Consider the following 20,688-nt stretch of genomic DNA (forward strand, 5'->3'; position numbering starts at 1 on the left):
CATGTTAAAGCAGCAAGGTGGTAAGGCTGGAAACAGCCACACATTTTCCCAGTGTACAAACCAAAGAGGGAGTCAAGCTGTAACGTGATCAGATCTGACAACAGTACAAATGAAGTGCCAAAAGCAATTACCTTCTATACACAGGCAGGTAAACAATCATCCGCCCTCAGTATCAGATCCAGGCAATCAAGAAAGGGAGATACTGAAGGAAATGTGGTGCTAAAGTGTCAAATCTGGACAATGAGTTTCTTTCCTAAGACAACAAAACAGCTCCTGATAAAGAATGAAATCTACATTGTGTGCTGGGATAATAGTAATGAATAATCTCTCTCTCTTCATTGAAATATCCATGAACATCATATTACATAGAGTGGACAGTATAATTGCAGAATTGATCTGGATGGGAAATGTGAAGAAGCTAAAATTAAAGATTGGCTTATTTAGACAAAGTTCCATCCTTTATCGATGGAAGTTAATAACCATGAGATGTTTTTGTGTCCTCTGTAATATCTCTTATTTTAAGATAACAGTGGAACATTCATTGAATACAATCTAAACTTCTCAAGGAATTGCTCTGATTAATATTTTTAAACTCCCACCATTGAGGGATTTACTTTAAAGACTGAAAACACTTCTGAAGATACAAATTGAAGAATTGAGCAAAAAATAGATGTATCAGCAAGAATATTTCCAGCCTGTTACATACATTGTAATTCTGTCCAGTAGTGATAAGGAAACATTTCAGATTCTCTATGTAAATATGACTCTGTGGAAAGATACCTCCAGCTCAGAAAGGATTCTATGTGACAGTAACTCCAACTACTCCTTAAGAATCTTTGAAAATATGGATGTCAGGTAGACACTGGGAGAAGTAAATAAAAATAACAGCAGTCAGAAGCTATCAAGTGCTTATTTATTATATGGTAAACAATATGAATAATATCTTACAGTTCTTAGAACAACCTAATGAGGTAGGCACATTTTGCATTTTAGAAAATAAAAAAGAGATTCAGAGAATAAGGAAGGTCTAGAAGTTCAGAGCAGGTACCACTTTGACTCCGACACTCCTTCATTCCAAGGATACATGTAGGAAACTGGATTCTTTAGGCCCATCTCAAATCAATACGTCAGGGTTAGCTCCAAATATCTAACAACTATCAGGCCTTGACTTCATTGTGCCTCCCCTCCAAAGTTATTAAAGCTGTCCATTATAGTCCCAGACCTATTTTGTCTTTGAGCCACTTTTTAAAAGGGTAGAGGTTTCAATACGAAACTTAGTCCACTATTCTGGAGAGATGGGGAACTATTCTCATTTCCATATACTGAGAAACTGGCACGTTACTTACATCTCCTATTTGTTCACTTTTCATCATTCCTTTAATTTTTTTTAATCAAGCACCTATTATGTGCAAGGTAAGATATTTTGCATTAGTGGTTCGACAAGATGTAAATGATGTCTGCCTTAAACAAGGAATCAGAGACAAATATGGAACTATAAATTGGTATAAGTCCTACAAACAGAAGTCTATGATACTATAGAGTTGCATTGTCCAATATAGTAGTCACTAGCCAACTATGACTATTTAAATTTAAATTAATTAAAATGAAATAAAATAAAAAATTATTCTGTCACACTAGCCACATTTTTTAATTGCTCAATAACTACTTGTGTCTATCGGCTACCATGATGGAAAGTACAGATATAGAACATGCTCATTACTGGAGAAGGTTCTGATGGGCTGCTTTGCTATAATTCCTTTCCTTCTTTTCTTTATAAAATTTATTACAATTCTTCAGTTTACTTATTTTTTTATCTGTTTGTTTCATATCTGTCTATTCCACTAGAATGCAAACCCGATGAAGACAGGGCTTTGCTCTCTTTATCACTTTCCCCTTGCTGCTTAGCGCATAGTAAGCATTCAATGAATTTATTGAATAAATGAATTAATGAACTAATCTGGAAAGGCTTCTATGCATCCAGTTCCAAATTACCTAGAAAAGGATCTGGGAGAGGAAGAACATGCTAGGAGGAGAGAGAGGCTAAGTGAAGGACCCGATATTCCTTGAGGAAAACAACATGACCCCATATGTTTAGAGCTTAGCAATGAATGAAGAAATGAAGGAAATTATGATGTGAGATGAGCTAGTGAGGTAGTAGACCTGATCACGTAGGATCTTGTGGGGAGCAGGCTTCCTCTTGAGAGAAAGAGTTGGGGTCTTTCTCTATTTCTGCTCTGTTGGTTCAGTCTGTGCAATATGGGACTGAATCATGTATTTCCCATGCCTGAAATTTTAATTCTTTCATGTTATCAGATGTTTACTCTAAACCCAGGCTGGTTTGACCGGAGCCTGACCCCCTATCTCACTCCTGTGAGATGCTTCCTTTGCCCACAGGTCTTTTGCATAGCAGTGCTCCTTTGTTGCCAAAATCTCCATCAGGGTGGGCCTCTCTTTCTTTTTATTACCAACAGCTGCCCCAACTATATTCGAGCCCACTACAAGCTTTGGTTTGCTCATTGGATAGGTTAGCTCCCCATGCAAGTCATCCCCTGGAGGTGGTGCTTTCTCTTGCTCATGTCCAACTCACGCTATCCCCTCTCCTTCCTGTTTCCTGCCAGGTGATTGTGCTGAAGTCTCAGCATGCCTTGCTCCTGAGCAAGTCAGATGACTGACTTATGCAATTCCCGCACGTCTATGTCTGTGCTTTCCAATGGCACAGTGAGGACCCACAGATAGGTCTCATTATGGGAGAACATGAGCTGAGCCTTCCCTTCTAAACTCTGTTCATCTCTGCAGGAATAAATGAGATGTCTCGGCTCTGAGAAGCCCAAAGGAGAGAGCAGAGTATTAAAATCAATAGGATGCTTAGAGAGATTCTCTAAGAAATAGCCCTTCATGCCTAATGATCACTAAATAATGCTGGTTTTAGCTGAAATGGATTGTGCTTACGTTTTCAGTGATTTGGACACCTGACATAAAACTTTAGGAAATCAGTTTGGAAATAGAGAAAACTAGCAGTAAAGATATGACTGCAACCAAATATATTTGTATGTATGTAAGTATGTGTATGTATATAATGTATGTTATATGTATATGTGGATAGATAGGTGATAGATAAATCCGTCATGAATATTCCTATCCTGTTTTCCCTGCACTGTGAAGGATACTCTTTTGCCCACTCAACTTCCTCTACTCTGACTCTTTCCAGGGAGCCTTTGGCTGGTCAGCTGCTGGGCTCCTATTAGATTCAGACAAGGTAAGAGCTGGACTTAGAAAGATTAGAAAGTCATTGTCAGGAAAGTTAGGAGATGATGACATAAGCTTCTCTGGAAGGAAATGGTTGGGAAATGGAAAGGAGGATTGGAGTAGAGAGAAGAAGACGACTTTGGGGTGGTGGTAGGTGTGTGTGTGTGTGTGTGGATGAGGAGGGAGAGAGAGACACTTGTGAAAAGAGGATGTTAAGTTATGCTGCTTATCAGGAATATCTTAAAAATAATTCAGTAAACATTTATACCACTTTCAGTTATTTTTCTATGTTGGGCTGATATTTTTTTTAACCAGTCACTAAGATGGGGTCATAAAAGAGGTTTACATGGACGTATATCAAATATTCAACTGATAATTTGCCATGAAAATTTCAAAGACAATGAAAAGTTATATGCACAAAAATTTTATCCAAGTGTTACTAATAATATCAGAATTTGGAGACATTCATGTTGCCACCAAATAGGAAGAGGGTCAAGTAAATTATGGTTCTCAACTGGTTAGAGACAACATCAACAACAACAGCACACTACTTAACCTTTATTGAACTAGTATGTGTCATTTTTCTAAGCACTTTGCATGTAATAACTCATTTAGTTTTCACAGTAACATTATGAGGTAGATACCTATTACTGCCTTTGTTCAGATGGGGCTATTGACACACGAACAAGTTAAGGAACTTGATCAAGGTCACAAAGCTAGCGAGTTGCAGAGCTGTTGTTTCAAACTCAGGCAGTCTTATTTCACAGTTAGTGCTTTTAATTAATATGCATACTGCTGTTAATAATGTGCATGGTGAACACTGAGAAATAAACGAGAAAAAACACTTTTGACAAGTTATATGAAAATGTAGAACCAAAATTTTATGAGATGTTATGATCACAGATGCTCACAAATGTATGTGGATATGAGCTGGGTCTGGAAAGGAGTCTTGCAGTGGGATTGTGGCTGATCTCCTTGATTATTTTGAACTTTCATAATATTATAATATGATATTTACAAACAAAAGCACAAAACCAGGGTAATTAAACAAATGCTGATTTAAAGGCCTATTCCAACTATTTGCATTTCCTCCATATGTTTAATTTGATATATTTATTTGAACATGTTTTTTCTTGTTACTTTCCCTTTTTTAAAAATTTGTCACATGCGTCTTCTTCGTTAGGATTTTTAAAGATGGTAATTAAATCCACACATAAACATATGGTTATGTCTACTTACACAATTAATGTTAATATATGGCATGTAATCATCATCTAATTTGAATTATATAGCATGTGGTGACATAATTATAACATGTAATGATGGAAAGATCCTTATTTAAGCCGAGTAAAGTGGCTGCAATTGGAATTGGATGATTCTTAAATTACAATTTCCCAGTTGTTTCAACGGCCCCTCGGGGACAGAGACAGGCTGAGCTCTGCCTATTGTTAGGAGGGAAAAGGAAAACAATTTAAATACATGAGAAAACAAGATGATGTGAAATTCAACATTTCTTGTTTTAATCAGGCAGAAAAGAAAGATTAACCAAAGGTTATTTTTAGACTGTTACATAAAAATTACTTTTAAGCTGAGACAAAAAATATATTACTTCAGGCTGCCATTTAAGCTTCACCTAATCGGTCCATGGAGAGCACATCCATTAATCATGGAACAGGGTGCAGAATGAAACAACCGCAATCCTGGTTATCTTCAGTCCCCACCCCCATGTCACCTCTTCACTCTGGTCCCTCATGACTATTTTTCTGGGCCAGGCATCCAGTTACAAATATCTCATCCTTTGCAGAAAGTTCTGCTTCTGGAAAGGGCAAAAGATGCCATCCCCAGCTGGCAGCCATAATTGAAAGGAGGGACGTGAACTCCCCTCTGCTCTGGAGAAAGTGATGAAAGTTCCCGGGGCTCTGGCTAATGACAGGAAACGCATAAGTGGACAGAGTATCAGGTATCAAGAAATGAGTCTGGGAATAATAAAACAAATTAGGGAAGGGAAAATGTAAGCTAAACATGGAAGTGTCCCCTTGAGCCGACCTGTATTAAGTTGTGGAATTGCCTGCCGAGGAGAATGCTCTGAGCCGCCCACATTTAATAATTGAAAACCCCACAGGTTTAGACGCTGGAGACGAGATGCAGCAGGACCTGCTGCATGAACAGTGACCCTCACACATGGAGGCTATGGGATATTTTTGTTTTGCTTTGATTCTTTAAAACCTCAAACACTGCCTCAGCACTGGGGCTCGGAGGCTTGGAATGGGTGCCTTTTGCTTTGAAGTTGTTTTTCTTTCTTACTTTAAATGAACCGCCAGAAACTCCTTCAGGAAACCTGTGGTTCTTGTAGAACCCCATTTTGGAACCTCAGCTGAGGGCTTCACTTTCTGTACAGGGTACCATCCCCAGAGTCTGAGTGAGGAGGAGGAGCCCGTGTTCCCTGGGTGTGGGAGTCACGGCTCCATCCCCAACTTTCTCTGTTACAGTGGATGAGTCACTTTATCCCTCTAGATTTTTCCCTCATATGTCAGATGAAGGTGTGAACTAGGCAAGCTCAAAGTGACCTTAGAGTAAAAATAGACCTTTCCTGTAGAAGCCTCTATGACTCAAGTGCTAAGCCATCAGAAAGGTCAGGACTATCAGGAGATCCTCCACGGCAGCCTGGAGATTCCAACCTCTAACTACATTCAGCTCCTCACAATAACATTCACTCAACCTATAGGCTTAGGCCAAACCAGAACTAGCACCAAGGCTGAAGAATAAAGTAGAATGTGACTCAGGACCTTGCTGAATTGTAGGAATTGTCATGATCTCAGATCTGGATGAATCAGTCTCATTTGGGGGCTCCCGTGGGCCCAAACCCACCCAGGACCAAACCAGCCTGAGAGAGTACAACTATTATTTGTCATTTTTTCCTTCAAAGCATGCCTCAGAGCATGACCCCTGAAGTCCTCCTTCAAGTTCTTATAGGTTAGAAAAGCCATCCTGAGCCTCAGCCAGGCTCTTCTGCGAGTGACCAGGGAAGGGAGAAGGAGCTGTCTTCCAGGGTCTTTGGGGTGCCAGGGCTGAAGGAGCAAGAGCTCCGGGCATTCCTGCTGGGCTGCTGTTCCCTATTCTATCTGCCATGAAGATGATCCTTTCCAGAGGACCGAGGCTTAAGAGGGATGAGAGAAGGGTGGAGAATGTATAGGTCTGCCCCACACTTACCTGGGCATCCAGGTCCTGCCAGCCCTAGTGTAGTGGTGTCCCAGTTAGTATCCTAGATCTGTGCAGAACAGGGCGAAAACTGCATCCCCTCCAATTCCTCCAAGCTTGTTCAGGGAGTTCTGATAGGTCTCTCACAAGTTTTCTGGAAGTCAACCTTCCTGGCAATCATTTCCCTTCTCCTGATTTTGTCACCAGCTTCCTAGGGGGGCCCTAGGTTGTAGACTAAATGCAGACTTGTCTGCTCATGGGTTAAGGGGCCACGATCTATTCTAGCTGCTGCTCCACCCTTCAGATATATGAGGAATTCTGACTCCTTATGGTTGAAGATTTCCTGAAATGCAACAAACTTGGTGTGTCATCCAACAGATGCACAAAGCAAAGGAGTGTGCACACTCAGTCCTTCACCCAGATGGCAGCGATGCTCCTTTTTTGCGTATTTGTCATACATTCTTTTGTCACAAACCTTCCTGTCCACCCAGCCATGTACTAAAATTTAGGGGCCCAGGTTGGAAAGCAATCTAAGGCTCACACATTTTCCTTCAGGCCCAAAGTGTTGCCACTCTATTATTTGAATGCATGGTCTTTGGTACAGCTCCGTGCATGACCCCTCAAGCATGGAGATGCCTGCTGGGCTGCCCTGTAGCTACTCCACACACCATGAAAAACCTGAAAGTTTCAGCACGAACAGGACTTAGAGCAGATTCTCAGCCTCCAGGTATAAGTGTCAAGCAAATGACAAAATTTTCCCCTTGTATTGTACGTATTCAAGGTTAAAATCGATGTTTTAGCCAGGCACCAAGATAGAGTAGACACCAAACGGGCACATCCATTAGAGGTTGCAGAATAATACACAAATTTTCCGAATAAGTGAGCTACAATGAGTTTCACAACTTTTGGGTCACTCAAAGAGTTGCCATGTCCATTCTGAGGCTATAAAAGCACTGAAGAAGTTAAAGAGAGAGAATTTTGAGAGTGGATTTTTGGAGAAAGTTGTGGAATCTTGTTGGTGCCTCTTCTCATCTCACTCCTGGGCCAAATCAAAGATGGATTGGGGGACACTGTCCCCTTACCTAAACCTTAGTAGTAGAAAATTCAATAGGCCGCGTGGAGAGTGATTTGTGCTCTGACTGTGGGTGAATGAGGAGGAGAGGAAGAAAGAGACATAGCTGCAGGAAGAGAAGATTTCACATTAAATCAAGTTTTTTTTTTAAGACTATCTTTTTTAGAGCAGTTTCGGGTTCGCATAAAAATTCAGAAGGCGGCACAGAGATTTCCCATATATCCCCTACTCGCACACATGCATGGATTCCCCCATTATCAACTTCTGCCACCAGAGTGATACATTTGTTACAATTGATGACCGACCTTGACAGATCATAACCACCCAAGGTCCAGAGTTTACGTTAGGGTTCACTCTTGGTGTTGTACTGTCTATGGGTTTGGACAAATATAAAATAACATGTATCCAATCATTATAGTATCATACAGAGTTTTTTCACTTCCCTAAAATTCATTTGTGCACTGCTTATTCATCCGCACCGTCACCCCCACACTCCAGCAACCGCTGGTCTTTTTACTGTCTTCATAGTTCTGCCTTTTCTAAAATGTCATATAGTTGGAATCATACAGTATGTAGGCTTTTCAGATTGGCTTCTTTCACTGAGTAGTATGTGTTTTTTTCCTCCCTGTCCTTTCATGGTTTGATAGCTCATGTCTTTTTAGAGCTGAATGATATTCTCTTGTCTGGATGTACTGCAGTTTATGTGTCCATTCACTTACAGAAGGACATCTTGGTAGCTTCCAAGTGTTGACAATCATGAATTAAGGTGCTATAAACATCCATGTGCTGTTTTTCTGTGGCTGTAAGTTTGGACTCCTTTGGATAAATACCACGGAGAACAATTGCTGGGTCATATGATAAGAATATGTTTAATTTTGTGAACCAAAGTAAACTCTATTCTAAAGTGGTTGTACCATTTTGTTAAGTCAAGTTTTGCTGGTCCAATTTCTGAATAGAAACCACATTTGCTACTTGAAGTGACCTGTATGTCTGTCTCTTACCTAAGAACGGAACAAGCCACAAGACTCGCCAAGGCAGTGGAAGACACTAATTAAGTTGCTAGACAAACTAAACTTGTCCCGTCCCTGCTTGTAAGACGTTTACATTGTAAAGCAGGCAGCATCCGCGAGAAAACACTTGCTCCCCATGTCACATGAACAGTCCAGGGAAGATAGACTGGAGTTTGAGTTCTGCCCTTGTCACAGTCCTTAGAAAAATATCTAACCTTTATAAGCCTCAGTTTATCCATCTGTCAAGCAGAGATTACAATGCCTGCTTTGCAGGGTTATCTTAAGGACTAAATGAATCAAAACAGCAAAGCACAACCACTTAACCCAATGTCTGGCACGTAGCTAGGGAGTCAGTAAATGCTAGTTCTATTTTTTTTATTATAAAGGAGCGAAAAAGCATTTTAGCATAAAAGCTGAACCACAGAAAATTCTTGAACCAAAGATTTTGTTGGAGCGTAGTCCAGCATCGAGTTTCTCAGTAACTAATGCTTGGGAACCATTTAATTAGATTGAACATAAGACTGAGAACATGAATAAGCACAAATATAAATTGAAAGCCCAACTTTGTGGGAAATGATACATGTCTTCATAAGGTTTCCCAGTGAGGGAAGAAGATCATCTCAGAACTTCTGTTTTCAAAAGCTGATAATGATAGCTCAACTTTATTGAGTACTTACTGTATGCTCGATATTGTTCTAACCATTTTATTTCCAGGTGTCATTATTTCCTCCATCTTCACAGATGAAGAGATGGAGGCTCAGAGCGATCCAGTCACTTACCCAAAGCAGGTACTCTGTGGCAACAGCAGGTTTTGCATTAAGATAAGCCTGTGCTCTAATCTACTACGGTACAGACCTGCCTTTTGAGACATACCAAGCAGGTACTGGCTCTTCCTAAAGTGCCAAATGAATGAGGCCTTGGGAAAGTATTTAGCAGTGACAGTCACGTCTCAGGAACGGGGGCTGAATAGAATCAGGGACAGCCAGACAGCTGCTTCCTGATCTAATGGCCTACCTTTCTAAAGGCTGGCTTCTACATCTATTACGTGGATCAAATTTGAAAGCAGGGCTATGTTTCTTCTGGATGCAGGCAGCTACCTTGAGTACAGAAAATACTCAGCTATTTATTGCTGTCACAAATTACTTGTGGCGTGCTGCGAGATGCTGAGGATGTGGCCAAGCAGGATCCTGTCAATACAGTCAAAGGGCTCCCCCACCCCATCCCAGCCCCAATCTGTGCATTAATTACCGCTCTATAAAACCAGTAAAAGATAAGTTTAAACAAAATTTTAAAATGAAGCGCCATGCTGCTCACTAAATATATGCAAGTGTGTGTGTCTTTAATGCATTAATTCATCATTGATAGCCGGAGACTGTGTCTTCAATCACATAGTAATTTGTCCCTGGAGGAAAAACTGATACATACTCACTCTGCCTATGGAAAGAGCAGCCTTTGCAGTGTGATTGTTTTATATGTAATTTAAGCCATTTGTGTAACAAATAAATAAAATATGTTAAAACCAACCAGGAACAACTCATGTTTCCTAATAGTATTAAAAACTAACATCTGTGCCTCACACGCCTCATTTAAAAAGGCTAAATTGTTGGCTGGCAATTTAAAAAGACATTATCTCCTGCGTGGTACTTTGGATGGTTGATCAGGGTTTTCATGTTTTAACCTTATACCAGATTAGTTTTTTATTTGATCAGTCCAACTCTAATATCATGGAATATCACAATAATTCAGTAATATCTTTTCCATGTTTTGTTTATTTTGATAATGATAAAGAATTTAGCAAATAAAAATGCCTTTCCAAAACAGGACTTTCTATCTTATGCCGTTGATAAAATTTTTTACTGCGTGATTTTGACTACATTAACCACATGTAACTAACGATGTTTATGGGTTCGCTCATTGATTCCTTCATTAAACATATATTTATTAAGCCAGAGATAGATGCCAGGAGCTGTCAGCTACAAGAGGACAAAATGATTAGCAAAATGGACACATTCCCTTTTTTAATGGAGCTTATGGTCTTGAGTAAGAGTTGGCAAACTTTTTTTGTAAAGGTCCAAGTATTGTAGGCCCTCTCTGTCGCGGCTCCTTAGCTCTGCTGTTACAGTGCAAAAGCGACCATGGATGGTGCTCACACTAGCATGGCTGTGTGCCAGGAAACCTTTATTTACAAAAACAGTCAGTGAACTGGATTTGGCCCTCGAGCTGTAGTTTTCCAACCCCTGATCAGCTTATTCGCAATGGTAAGTTTGTAAGTCATAAAATTGCGATTTGGCTAAGGGCCGTGGACGAGAGCTTCATTTGACCGTAGCACGAACAATAGACTGGTTTGGGGTGGACAAAATGGGCAGCGTAGTCTTTCCTGGGAGAGGGACAATTGAGCAGACATCGGAATGACGGACTAGAAGTTAACTCGGCAAAAAGCCAGCTGAGGGAAGAGCATTCCATGCAGACAGAACAGCATATGCAAAGGCCCTGTAATACAAAGGTATTTCAGCTTTAAGAAGTGAAGAAAGGCTGTAGTGGATGGAACAAAGTGAACACGAGGGAGTGTGGTAAAAAATAGGGAGGTGGGCAAAGCTTTTCAGATGACTGGAGGTAGAATGACGCCAAGGCCAAGGCTACTTTATTAGGTCCCCCTAAATGGCCAACTCCGAGCTTTCACTTGTAAATCTGGACTGGGAGCCCGAAGCTGTGATTGTAGCCCCCAGACCAAGATGAGGCTGTGTGGTTGTGCCATGTGTCTCCTGAAAGTGTAAACTTGGCTTTAACTGCCCCTCCTGCTGTGAGCACAGGGAGGGTGGGCACATGGCCGGAGGCCGTCTGGGACAAAGATGAGGTTCTGGGGCAGCAATTCAAAGACTCAGCTGGAGTCCCAGCTTGGAGTCCTCCTGCTCTATGAAATCATGAATATTCACGATGTGAGAACACGTAGAGACCATCTAGCTCTACGCTTTTCACATTGAGTTTTGACGAGCCCCAGAGTTCTGCAGAGGTACCTCTGAGGGCCTGGTAGGTGGGGAGGACATGGTGGGCGGCCAGGGCTTTAAGCCAATCTGCTCTACTGTGATATAGGAAAAAGGAATTGAATCCTGGGTAAGATTCCACCTTAATAAATGTGTCCGACGGGAGGAAAAAAAATTGAAATCCATCGCACCATTGACACTTACTTTCTTGGTGAGGAAACTGAGGCCCCGTGAGGTTAGATAACTTGCTCATCGAGAACTGACCCTTCAACTGTTCTCTTTCCACTTTCGTGTGACTCCAGGGCTGCCACTCAGCCTGGCTAACACTTGTCCTAGCATCAGTTTCCTTATCTGAAAATGATTGTTGTAACACACGTAGCCAAGAGGTTGAGGTGGAGGGCTGCATAGTGCTTTCAAGCTGCTAGAGCCGGCATGGAAACAAGACGGACTGGAAAGGAACGTTAATGGAATTTCGGTGCTTTGAGGGCTTGGGTGCCTCACCGAATTCTAGTGAAGGTGCAATAAGCAGGACCAGAGATGCATGGGGGCCCAGGAGCCTGCATGGGAAATCAGAGATGAGGTGTGGCCCAAGGTGAGAGGCAGCAGGCGTGACGACAAATGACGGGAACAGGCTCTCCCTGGGAAACAGAGCAGAGACTGGGGAAGATTTTCTCAGACATGCTTTTGCCACTGTGGCATTTCTTGGAAAAGCCTGGGGCTCTGCCTCATGGATCTCTGCGGACAGCTCCTGCATTGTGCACCCGGAGACTGTCCTTTGAAATAGGCATGGGTTTACCCCGTCTTCCTCTTCACGGGGCTGTGGTCCATCCAAGAAGCCAGCTGGGTACACGAAGTAACTGTGAGCTCTGAACTGCAAATTGTAATGGGAAATGGAAATAGGAATGTCCTGGTCACCAAATTCAACTGTTGTTTTCGGATCCCTACTCTCCAGTGTGGCTTTAGTTTTCGACGTTCAAATTGAAAAATTCCCATCATTTTAAAGTAGGATAAATTCTACTGAAATCAATAGGGTTCCGTTCTTGTCTGTCTCCTCACTCCACTGGTTTCATGCCATCCCACATTACAGGTGGCATTCTCATCATGACTCTTCTAACTCTTCCTTCGGATTTTGTATATTGCTTCCAGATCCAGGCCTTTCGCTGCACAGATCCTCCAAGTCTTTCCTCTACTTGTTAATGTCAGCATCAGGCTGACTCTGGTGATTACAAACCAAGCTCTCCTCCCTGAGGCTGGGCTCAGCTGCACTAAACCTGGTTTGTTCCCATTTGGAAATGTACTAAATCTAACTACAGTTCCCTCTGTCCTAGTTTTTTGACCTCCGTTGGCGAAGGTCCCATCAAACAAGCAGCACACAGCTTCGACTTTTCTAAGCCCTTTTAGCCAGAAACTGCCTTAGAGCAGTGACCACCAAAGCACACAGGGTGGCCCAGTGATTTTAGCCACTTGGCACATTCCAAATTTATACCTTATTCTCTAGATCTTCAACTGAGCATATGGGAGACAGACAGAAAATGTCCTAATAGCCTCTGTCATTAAAATCTCCAACTGTGTGAGCTCACAAAGCCCCTTGTCTCTGTTTCAGGCTGGGATTCTGCATTTCAGCTTTGCTGTTGGCAGTGAGACAGAGTCAGGTCCCTGCAGCTGGTCCTCAGATACGCCGGGCTCCTCTCCCCCGATCGGGGAGTTGGACTGGATTGTCATGATAAAGAGCATCTGCTATTTGGATTCCCACAAAGCAATATTATAAAATAAAATAAAAATATTATAAAATATAAAAAAGCAATATTGACAAATGCTTGTCAAATTTTATGTGGGTTTATTATACATTTATCCATTACTGTCCCCCACTGCCCTCAAAGAAGAGTAAAAAATAAAATAAACCTATTTGTTTGAGTTTTAAAATAACCATCCACGTGGGTGTCCTTTTTAAATGTATGAGACTAATTTCAAATATTAAAGCTTTAGAATAAGGAGAATAAGACCTAGTCTGCAGAAAAGAAAAAACCGTAATGAGAACTGCAGTCTAGAAGAATTTTTAAACTACTGCTAATAGGAAAAGTGAAACGAGGCAAGTGCGGATAAAAAGCATGTTTTTGAGATTGATCTTTAACGAGAGAGACTTCTAATGGCTGCAGAAATGTGCATTCCAGAGACCAGAGAAGTGGATTTATTTATTAATTGTGTAATAATCTATCATTTTCTATCAGCGTCAAACTCTAATGTGATGTTTTATATTTTATCACAGCAGGAAAGTCTTCAGCATGTGGCTTTTGGATGCAACAAGGTGTTACATGGCATAAAGGGAAATTCACAAGGGGTCTGTTAATGCTTCCTGGTTAAGATGCAACACGGAGCAGCGCAAAGAGCCTTGGATTAACAAAAAAATGACATTTAAAAACTAGATACGGTGTACCAAGCACTTTGCATGCATTCTCAAAATCGTATAACATACGATCGCCCACTACTAAGGGCTGCGGTATGTTGCAGTCAACTTTTACTAGCTCAAGATAGCTGATTTTTAATTTTCTGGAATTTTTCAAGTCAGTTGTTAACCACAGCCACTACTTAAAAAAAAAATAAAGAATTTAAGTGCACTATTAAATAAATTAAAATGAAAAAGGCAATACTCAAAACTCATAAATCCCTCTACATATTACTTATATTTATGCTCTTCAGATTATTTATAACTATTATAACTTGTATGCTGTAAAGACTATAGATTGATGTGATAATGTGCATCTACTCCCACCTCCACATTCAGCGGGGTCATCTTGTTGCTTGAAATAGACCACAATGGGAATATTTACACCACAGAAATTGGCAAATGCTTTAAACAACTGTGTAACTTATTATTTTGTTGCTTGTCTAAACTTAAGCAATTTATGGGAAAAATAGTAATGATTCAGATTAAACTTAAAAGAACATTGTGTTCACAGCCTTTGGATTATAAATAACACACAAATTAAGAAACTATTCTTTCAGTATTCAAAAACTATCGTTATCCTATTCTGCAAAAATGTCATTGAGGTCACTGATGAACAAGTGAAGTTACCACATATGTCTTTGTTGTATCACTTGAGTCCTATTTGTAAATGTAAACTAAATATCAACCAACATTCATTTCAGAACTACACTCGTTAGTCAACTGCAAACACGTGTTGGCTATGGGTATAAGAGTTTGGCAAAAATCAATGAAAGCATTCTCTGATAAACAGTTGGCTATAGTGAATTTGTAATAAAAAATATTGAATATTTATTATTATTTCCAAAATGCATGCTAGACATTTTTATATCAGTAAAGTTTATAATAAACTTATGTATGTATATACATGTATATTTTTTAATCATTTACCAGCACACAACTGAACAAGGCTCAGAGAGGCTCATGATCTCATCCAAGATCGCACACTGAACAAGCATCACTGGACTAGGTTTGGGGGTAAGGAACAGCACCTGTCAGAGGAGGTGAGCTCTTTCTAGGGCCAGCAGCTTCTGGTCTCATTCTCACTGACTCTCTAATGCCTTTCTTTTGAGATTTCACCTGCATTTTTTTCTTTCTGATAGCTATTGGGAAGGGTTGGCCTCATAAAACACATCCTCACTTCAACACTGACTCTCCCTCCCTAGATTCTATAACTAAATATGCACAAGCCTCACCAAATCAGGTATATGCGGGTCTTTCATTGTTTATTTTCCCAAGGCCCATCACTGTCAGCCCGCTGCCTCTTTCTTTCTCCTATAAAGTTTAACAAAACATAGACACAGATTTTAAATAAATCATTCTCTTGCTCTTTTTAAAGGAATGTCCCTTTCAGACTAAACGTTTTCTTCCAGTAATTGCCTGTGGTAGGAGCTAGCAATGGGAACAGGGGGATGATCATTTTTATCCATGACTTCTTCCTAATCATATAACAGCAGTAAAATAATGGAAAGAGCTTATATTGTTAGAGAACTTGAAGCTTCCTGATGCACTTTGCTACCACTGTATCTTTTGGTCCTCGTAATAGTGGTGAGATATGTAGGCTGGATCTCATTTAACCTAAGAGGAAATGGAGGCTCAGGAAGATTAAAGGATGTCCCTGTGTTACGGCTCTATTGCATTATAACTCAAGTCTTATTTTCCGTCGTCACAGCACCACGCACCCTGTAGTGGAAATGTGAACAAAATCTCTCAGGTTTATTGAGCAAAGCAAGGCAATAAAGAAAGATTACGGAGTCCAAATAAATTGAGCAGCAAAAAGCCCATCCGTTCCTCACTACAGAAACAGAAGCACTAGAAAAGGAGAGAAATGACATTGGAGGTAAAACTTTGTTCCTTCCAAGTGATTTTTCTCACAGAAATAAAGATCTCAGCTAACTGTGGAAAATTCCATCAATGCTTGATGTAAAGTCACATCACAAATGAACTGATTCTTTCATGATAGAATCAATAGAATGGAAAGTGGTTGAAAAAGTCTCATATAGTAGCTCCCGTCTGTGAGCGGTTACCCTGTGCCGGATATTTGATTTAGGGTTTTAGGTCCCTCACCTATTAACTCCTCAAAATAATCCTATGAAATAGTCGCTATGATTATCCCAGTTTATAGACGAGAAAACTGAGGCTTAGAGAGATTAAATAACTTGCCAAAGATCATGTGGGTAGCAAGTCTGGAAAGTTAGATTTGAACCCAGGTTTGTTTACCTCCAGAACCTGCACTCTTAACCCCCATGCTAATCTAGAAAGAAAATGAATTGCTTGTTGCTGATCCATCTTGAGTCAAGATGATTGAAAATTCTATGCTTACTTGACAGGAAATTAGGTAACTCCATGGGCAACATCAACTCAGGCGTGAGCCCTGAGACATCAGTGTGGAACCTGTGTGCTGGGATCAGTAAGAGAGGAATGCCAGGTTGGCCATGGACTGGTTGTATTTCCTTGGGCCAATGACATATCTGAGCCCCAGTTTCTTCATGATGACATGCGCACTTTTTTTTTTTTTAAGCTGATATTGGTTTATTCAAAATAAGATGCACTCAGACCGCCATTCTCTGAGCAACTGAATTTCCTATAGCTCTTTAATAAAATTGTCAGATAATCTGAGCATAGTTTATTCAAAATCTGCTTGCTTTTATTTGATTTTATCAATGCTTGCAAGTCAAATAAGCATTTTAATGTATTTAGCCACAAATAATGTTTTCCCTTCTCTCTCCCAAAATGACAAAATGCCACCCTCTCCCCTCCTGCTTTTTCCGACACATTGGGGCTGACTTGCTTTTTCCAATTCCTTTTTTTTTTATTGATGTTTTAATGGTTTTTAACATTGTGAAATTTTGGGTTGTGCATTTTTGTTCGTCCATCACCATATATATGACTCCCTTCACCCCTTGTGCCCACCCCCCACCCCTCACCCGCCACTCCCACTGCCCCTGGTAACCACAGTCCAGTTTTCTCTGTCCATGTGTTGGTTTATATTCCACATATGAGTGAGATTATACAGTGTTGGTCTTTCTCTTTCTGGCTTATTTCACTTAACATAATACGTTCCAGGCCCATCCATGTTGTTGCAAATGGGACGATTTTGTCTTTTTTTATGGCTGAGTAGTATTCCATTGTATATATATACCACATTTTCTTAATCCAATCGTCAGTCGAGGGACACTTAGGTTGCTTCCACTTCTTGGCTATGGTGAATAATGCTGCAATGAACACAGGGGTGCATAAGCCTCTTTGGATTGTTGATTTCAGGTTCATTGGATACATTCCCAGTAATGAGATGGCTGGGTCGTAGGGCATCTCTATTTTTAAGTCTTTGAGGAATCTCCATACCATTTTCCATAGAGGCTGCACCAGTTTGGACATGTGCACTTTTGAGAGGATTCACTGAGATAAAATATATTAAATTGCCTAGTACTGGAATGTGTGAGATGCTTGGTAAATGCTACTACATTCTTGCACATTTTAGTCTTATGTCATAGGGATGCTCCCACCATGAAGGTTCAGGTGAAATATCCCAGGTGCCACCTGGATTCTGAGCAGGATACACCTCTGGTAGCTGATGGAGAGCTGCACAGAAAGAGACAGAAGATTTCTACTGTGTTCCATATTCCACTCCTCACAAACGTGGATATTGCACTGTATGGCATGTACGTGTAATGATTCAGAGATTAAATTATGCATTTATCGTCATTTCTCCCTGTAAGATCTCAGTGATCTGATGCTCCATGGAGCCTTCCATGGCTGTGATTTCTGAAGGTTATTGAAACTAAACATTTTGGAGTCATTTCTTCTTTCCAAAAGTAATTTTCCTCTGCTTCATTGTCTCAAAATTAAAATTAATCCATTCTAATGAGAAGGAAAAATCAATGTGAATATGAATTAACAGACTGAAATTCAGGTCACCTGGATTATTGCTTCATTTTCCTACCTGGTCTGTCGACCCTCAGCTTCATCCCATTCAAGTTCATTCTCCATGGTGATCTCTCAAAAACTCAGATATCATCTTGCCCCTCCACAGCTAATATTCCTTCATTGGCAATTGCTGTCTTCAGGGTAACGTCCAAACCACATCATCCTTAGAGCTCCATCCAGTACCTGATCAAATCTCTAGCCTTGCCTTCAAGCACTTTAACCACATCTGCGATATTCTTTATTTGCACTGAATTATTCTCAGTTTTGTTAATTCAAGTCTCTGCGAATATTATTTCCACCTTCTCTTCATTCTTCAAACCAGATTGAGTATCACCACTTTCTGGATAAACTCAGGCCAAGAGGAAGTTGTTGTCTTTGATGGCTCTTCAGACAGTCTATCACAGTTCTTACCGGAAAAGGTTATAACTATGGGTACTTATCTCCTTCCTTCACTAGTCAAGGAGTTACTCAACAGCGGGGTCTGAACCTTTCTTTCTCTATATCCTCAGCATCTCCCAGGGCTTTGTGCATAAGAGGGACTTAGTAAATGTTTATTAAGTGAAAGCATCTTACATATTGAAATAAACTCAGATTTAGAAATATGCACAGTCATAACTATATCTATCTCTGCAATTTTAAAACAATGGTCTACAAATAACTGAAAATCAGAAAATGTAGGTTTCAGTCATAGCTCTGTTACTTAAAGCTATGAGAATTTGGGCAAATCAAGAAATTTTTCTGACTCTTCATCTGTAAAATGGATTAATAGCTCCATTGTACTTATCCCATGGAGTATATGATGATTAGATGTGATTGCATGGTGGGTATGGTCATATCCCAGTCAAATCCCCCTTTTGGAGTGAAGGATCTATTTATCCAAGTGCTGGGAATTCTGACAGCAGAAAGCCTTTAGTCATCTGCCCCTGTAGGGAGCGTCTCAATCAAGATGACTCTCTTTTTCCAGGAAGATCCTCATCCAACGACTGCTCATTGTGAGGTTGCAAAGACCTGGGCCCTGTGAGCAGCCTTGGGACAATTATGAAGGGCCATTCCCTCTCCAGAACCTCCCATTCGTCTGAGGTCTCCCCTGAGATTACCTTACAACTCCACTTCTCCCTCTCCCCATCTTGCTCCCTTTCATTCCCTCCTCCAGATAGCGATCCCAGGAATAGTTCCTAATATACCTCCTGCATGCTAATCTACCATCTCCATCTCTGCTCCCCAGGGAGCCCAGCCTGAGACAGGTAGGCTTATAAAATGCAGGAGATTCCAAAGTACTATACACATTTAAGTCATGGGTTTTTAAATCACTACATCACATTATTAATAACCAAACAGTCCTTAGCCAGTACTTTTATTATTGATCTCCTAATGCTTTTACTTATGACACTATATCAAGAAGCAAATAAACAAACAACAACAAGAAAATCCAGCATGACATGGAGTGCTGGAAGGAACACAAGTGAGGAATCAAAAATCTGAAGTTCAAGTTCTTGCTCTCTCATCCCAGGAAGTGTAACCTTGAACAGGTCCCATCCTCACTCCATGCCTTACTTATAAAGTGAGGGATATCTACTTCTCAAGCAATTGTCAGCTCTAACGCACTGGTGGAACTACACGTTATTCACCTAGGTTTGAAGAAATGAATTTAGCCTCAAATAGGGCAACTGCTTTGACTTTGAAGTTGTTCCTTGCTGAAGATGCTTAGTCTAGGGGTGAAGTGGGCTGAGATCCACCCTGGAGGCACTAGAACAGGGGTGTGTCTGTGCAGAGAAAGGGGCTACTTTGGTAATTAATCCACCCAGAGGGGCATCTTTCGGCAAGGTCTGGTTTCATCCACCACCTCAAATTCAGTGGAAAGAGCAATATCATGAAAAGTATTAACAATGATTAAACCAAAATCTTTTTTGTCAAAAAAATAAGTTGTCTTGAAAACAGTCATAGGCACACACTATTAATGCACTTGGTATAGATATAAAAAGTAAGATTTATCATGGAAAAACTTATGGGTAGAGAAACAATGAAGCACATACTATCCCCCAAGCTCTCCTTATCCATAGAAGCTATACTTAGGCTAGGCATAGCTAGAATAGAATAGCATGTCCCAGTAGAGATGGCCACTCCCACCCCCTAAAGTGCTCTATATATTTGTAGGGTCAGTGTGCAGGAAAAAGTTATCTATGTGACGATGTAACAACGGAAAAATAACCTTTTTAGCAAGAGAGACTATCTGGGGCCCGGGAGCTGTTAATAGTCTTCTTTCTTTCTACTAACTCAGGTCAGCAGAGCTAGCTTTTTGCTAAGATACTAAAAGAGGGTGGAAGTGAAGATCATTCAGATTTGCCTCGCCTTGCAAGTCAAAAAATCTCTCAAAGATGCTAATCAAATCTGCACCCCAAAGAGTCTGTCTGAGTGATATAATCTTCATGAAGCCTTCTTTTGATGATAACACTGAATATTGACCATCTAAGACTTATAGATATGTTACCTCCTTCAATCCTTTCAACCATCTGATAAAGTAGAACTATCAGGTAAATGGCAAATTAGGACTTAATGAGAGGTTAAGGATCTTTCCCAAAGTCTCACAGCTGGGGAGCAGCAGAGCCGGCATTGGTGCCAAGCAGAAACCAGGGTTTTAACTACCCTCGTCCATGACTTACCTTACAATGAGTTACATCAGAAATAAATTACAGTTATTTATTATGTCGTTTATATCACTTATGTTGTATCATTGTATCATTATAACCATATAATGTATATCAATAATAGTAG

Source organism: Diceros bicornis, chromosome 5 (genome assembly GCF_020826845.1).
Source record: "Diceros bicornis minor isolate mBicDic1 chromosome 5, mDicBic1.mat.cur, whole genome shotgun sequence".
Lineage (NCBI taxonomy): Eukaryota > Metazoa > Chordata > Mammalia > Perissodactyla > Rhinocerotidae > Diceros > Diceros bicornis.